This window comes from Mastomys coucha, chromosome X, assembly GCF_008632895.1.
Source record: "Mastomys coucha isolate ucsf_1 chromosome X, UCSF_Mcou_1, whole genome shotgun sequence".
Classification (NCBI taxonomy): Eukaryota; Metazoa; Chordata; class Mammalia; order Rodentia; family Muridae; genus Mastomys; species Mastomys coucha.
Window position 1 is genome coordinate 14,523,617 of NC_045030.1, and position 5,458 is coordinate 14,529,074.

At 40.0% G+C, this 5,458-nt stretch overlaps 1 protein-coding gene across 1 annotated transcript in view; it reads right to left on the reverse strand.

The window, feature by feature from the left end:
* Znf182 (zinc finger protein 182) overlaps positions 1 to 5,458 on the reverse strand; it is a 65,712-nt gene that overhangs the window by 3,355 nt on the left and 56,899 nt on the right. The window lies entirely within an intron of this gene.

Here is a 5,458-nt window from a genome sequence, read left to right on the forward strand (position 1 = left end):
CCAAGATACAATTCACAGACCACATGAAGCTCAAGAAGAAGGAAGACCAAAGTGTGGATACTTCGGTCATTTTTAGAAGGGGGAACAAAATACCCATGGGAGGAGATACAGCGACAAAGTGTGGAGCAGAGACTGAAGGAAGGACCATCCAGAGACTGCCCCACCTGAGTATCCATCCCATATACAGTTACCACACCCAGACACTATTGTGGATGTCAACAAGTGCTTGCTGACAGGAGTCTGATATAGCTGTTTCCTGAGAGGCTCTGACATTGCCTGACAAATACAGAGGTGGATGCTCTCTCAGCCAACCATTGGACTGAGCACTGGGTCCCCAATGGAGGAGCTAGAGAAAGGACCCAAGGAGCTGAAGGTGTTTGCATCCCCATAGGTAGAACAACAATATGAACCAACCAGTACCCCCAGAGCTCCCAGGGACTAAACCACCAATCAAAGGGGGACTCATGGTTCCAGCTGCAAATTTAGCAGAGGATGGCCTTGTCAGACACCAATGGGAGGGGAGGCCCTTGGTCCTGTGAAGGTTCGATGCCCCAGTGTAGCAGAATGCCAGGACAGGGAAGTGGGAGTGGGTGGGTTGGTGAGCAGGGGTAGGGGGAATGGAATAGGGGTTTTTTGGAGGGGAAACGAGCAATGGGGATAACATTTGAAATGTAAATAAATATCTAATAAAAATCTTAAAAAAAAGAGCTTATCCTGTGAGTCAGATGAGGCTACCACATAATTTTTATCAGAGTGCCAAGGGAGAGAGAGAGCATCTTTTAGTATACTCTTATGTACTACCATTTTTATAACCAAGTTCTTAGTTACAAGAAATTGTTTTTGACATAGGGTCTCACTATGTAGACCTGGCTGGCCTGGAATTTGCTATGTACACTAGGCTAACTGATAGAGATCCATCCACCTTAGCCTCCTGAGTGCATGTGCAGGAGTGCTGACTCATGGCTTACCTAGATGAACTTCTGACTACACATGACTTACATATTATCTCTCTCTAGGTAAAAATGTAGCACTGTGCTTCCTAAACTCAATATTAATTATCCTAGATCTGCATGACAGGAAATCTATAATAATGAGATCAACAAAATCAAAATTTGCTCAATCAGCATTCACAAGTGTATCTCTTTTAACACATATACAGCTTTTCAAAACCACTGTTTTTGCTGTCTACTTTATTTCACAAACTGAATATTTTAATCTGTGACTTTAAAGATGTTTCATCTTAAAACATTACCCTCCCTTCTTTTATATTTTGCTATATTCAGAATCTGTATAATTTTTAAGAGGCAGTTGTATCACTTTACAAAGAGCTTAATCTGACCTTCCTATATACTATTAACATCTAATGTGCTTAATAATCTGTACTACTCATTTAAACATTTAAACTACAAATCTGTGTCTTTAATTTCATATTTTATCATCTGTAAAATATTTCACATTTTAACACCTCTAAATCCAAATGTAGCTTAAAATCAATGCTGTCAACATGCCATTACTAAATTAGTACCTATATTTGGTAGCACATCTTAAAATCAAAGGTGTCTTGAATCTAACCAAATATAGCACAATTTTGCACATAAATATGAATTATGTTTTTAGTTTACTTAAATATTTTAGATTTAATCATTTTATGTATATAAGTGTTTTGCTTGCATGTATGTGCCTGGTGCCAATATAGGTCAGAAAAGGAGGTCAGACCCCAGGAACTGGGATGATTGTGAAGTACCAGGTCAATGTTGGGAACCGAATCCAGGACTTTTACAAGAGCAATACAAGCACTCTTAACCACTAAGCTACCTCTTCAGTCTCTGTAATTTCTAAGGTTGTATTATGAAAAAAGTTGAAACAAGTGGAGAACTACTACTACTCAAGTTTCTAGTTGGATTTCATAGTAGTAGGATTTACTATAGTAGCAATAAATTTTAAAATAGGCCCCATGCTTGTGATTTTCCTTCCTGTGACTTCCTTTCTCTAGGTAGAAAAACACAAGTTCTTAGCAAGAGATGAACACTGAATCACAGGAAGAGGTCTTATAAAGTTCCATTTAGAAGGAGTCAAACTATATCTAGGATCTGCTAAACCCCCATCTGAACCTCCTTAGGCGGTCAGAAGTAGTATAGCCTCTGTGGTTAAGTCATATGGATATCTGGAGTAAATCCTGACTCAGCTTTTCACTTGATCTAATCCACTTGTATAAGTTTCCCACCTATAAAACATTGCTCACCAAAATGGATATTCAGGGGGATTCAAATACAACAGAACTTATATGGTATCAATGAAATACTTAAAATATTTACTAAACCAAATGTTACTGTTATTGTGAGTTATATAAAACCACATACTATATTACTATAAAAGAAGTGAGTTTATGTACATATACAAATATATATTTGATATGTTCTCAGATACTAAGTGAAAAGGGACAAAACCAACAACAACAAAAAGAAACCCCAAAACAAAGCAAAACAAAACAATCCTGTGCATAGGAGGCACATATGGTGGTTCATATCTTTAATGTCAGCATTTGGGAGGCATACGCAGGGGATTTCTGTGATTTACAGGCTGGCTTAGTCTATAGTAAGTCCTAGGCCAGTCATGGTTAAACAATCTCAAAACCCAAACCAAGCCAAACCAAGTAACTGTACATAGCAGAGTATAATTTTAAAGAAGTAGATCAATGTTTGAATGTTAATATAGGGTTATGATGTAAGAAACCAATGAGATGATTTTTTTGAATTTACTTCATTTCTGTTGTTATGTCTCCCTTTTCACTTCTGACTTTGTTAATTTGGATACTGCCTTTTGGCCCTTTAGTTAGTTTGGCTAGTGGTTTATCTATCTTGTTGATTCTCTCAAAGAACCAGCTTTTGGTTTTGTTGGTTCTTTGAATTGTTCTCTTTGTTTCATCTCATTGGTTTCTTATATCATAACTCTATGTTAACATTCAAACATTGATCTATTTCTTTAAAATTATACTCTGCTATGTACCTACCGTTACTTGGTTTGGCTTGGTTTGGTTTTTGTGATTGTTTAACCATGACTGGCCTAGGACTCACTATATAGACGTGGTTGATCATTGCCCTGAATTTGACTATTTCTTGCCATCTATTCCTCTTGGGTGTGTCTGCTTCTTTTTGTTCTAGAGCTCTTAGGTATGCTGTTAAGTTGCTAGTGTAAGATCTCCCCAGTTTCTTTACCAGGGCAATTAGTGCTATGAACTTTCCTCTTAGAACTGCTTTCATTGTGTCCCATAAGTTTGGGTATGATATGTCCACATTTTCATTAAATTTCAGGAAGTCTTTAATTTCCTTCTTTATTTCTTCCCTGACCAAGTTATCATTTAGTACAGAATTGTTCAGTTTCCATGTGTGTGTGGGCTATCTGTTGTTTTTGCTGTTATTGAAGACCAGCCTTAGGCCACGATGATCTGATAGGATGCATGGGATTATTTCAATCTTGTTGTATAGGTGGAAGGTTGTTTGTGACCAATTATGTGGTCAGTTTTGGAAAAGGTACCATGAGGTACTGAGAAGAAGATAAATTCTTTTGTTTTAGGGTAAAATGCTCTGTAGATATCTGTTAAATCCATTTGGTTCATAATCTCTATTAGTTTTACTGTGTTTCTATTTAGTTTCTGTTTCAAGGACCTGTCCATTGGTGAGAGTGGGGTGTTAAAGTCTCCCACTATTATTGTGTGGGTTTAATGTGTGTTTTGAAGTTTAGGAAAGTTCCTTTTATGAATGTGGGTGCCTTTGCATTTGGGGCATCGATGTTTAGAATTGAGCCTTTCTCTTGGTGGATTTTCCCTTTGATGAATATGAAGTGTCCTTCCTCATCACACCTGATAACTTTTGGTTGAAAGTCCTTAGTGATCAGAGAAATGTAAATCAAAATACCCTGAGATTCCACCTTACACACCAATCAGAATGGCTAAGATCAAAACCTCAGGTGATAGCACATGTTGATGAGGATGTGGAGAAAGAGGAACATTCCCCCATTGCTGGTGGGACTGAAAACTCATAAAACCACTCTGGAAATCAATCTGTAGGTTCCTCAGAAAATTAGATCTACCTGAAGACTCAGCTATACCACTCTTGGGAATATACCCGAAAGATGCCCTACCATGCCACAGGGGCACATGTTCCACTATGTTCATAGTAGCCTTGTGATAGCCAGAAGCTGGAAACAGCCCATTTGTCACACAATAGAAAAATGAATACACAATGGAATACTGCTCAGCTATTAAGAACGAGGATATCCTGAGTTTTGCAGGCAAATGGATGGAACTAGAAAATATCATCCTGAGTGAGGTAACTCAGACCCAAACGGACGTGCATGGTATGTACTCACTATTAAGTGGATATTAGCAAAAAAATTTTAAAAAAAGGACCCAAGATACAGTCCACAGAACTCAAAAAGGTCAACAAGCTGATGTGCCCAAGTGAGGACACCTCAGTTCTACTTGGGAGGGAGAAGAAAGCAATCACAAGTGGGGAGAGAGGGAGAGAGAAGGAGAGAGGGGTGGAAAGGGGACGGGGGAGGGTTGGGGGAAGAGGAGAATCTGATCTAGTATTGAGTGAGGGGAAACGATTGAAGCCCTGAATGCCAGCAGAAAGAATGGAAATAGGAAACCTTGGGAGGTAGGGAGGACCCTCCAGAATGTACTAGAGACCTGTGAGGTGAGAGACTCAAAGGGAGGGACCCTAGATGAAATGTCCTACAGTGGGGAGAAGGAATTTGTAGAGCTCACCTCCAGCAGAAAGACAGGGCATCAAGTGAGGGATGAGGTTGCCATCCTACAGTCAAAACTCTGACCCAAATCTCTTGTTCCTGTCTGAAAGAACTGCAGGGATGGAAATGGAGAGAAGCCTAAGGAAAAGAAGACCCAGTGACAGGCCCAAAGTGGGATCCAGCTCAAGGGGAGGTCCCAAGGCCTGACACTATTACAGAGGCTATGGAGTGCTCACAAAAAGGGACCTATCATGACTGCCCTCTGAAAGACCCAACAAGCAGCTGAAAGAGTCGGATGCAGATATTTGCACCCAACCAATGGACTTCTGACTCCTGTGGTTGAATTAGAGAAAAGCTTGAAGAAGCTGAGGGGGAGGGTGACCCTATAGGAGGACCAGAAGATTCAATTAACCTGAAACCCCAAGACCTCTCAAACACTGGACCACCAACCAGGCAGCATATACCAGCTGATATGAGGCTTCCTACATACATACAGCAGAGGACTGCTGGGTCTGGGATCAGTCAGAGAAGATACAACTAACCCTCAAGAGACTGGAGGCCTCAGGGAGTTTAGAGGTCTGGTGGAGTGGGTGGTGGGGACATTCTAGTGGAGATAGGGGTGGGAAGAAGGTATAGGGTGTGGAATAATTGGAGGGTGGACTGGGTGAGAAATAAAATCTGGAGTGCAAATAAATAAATAAATAAATAA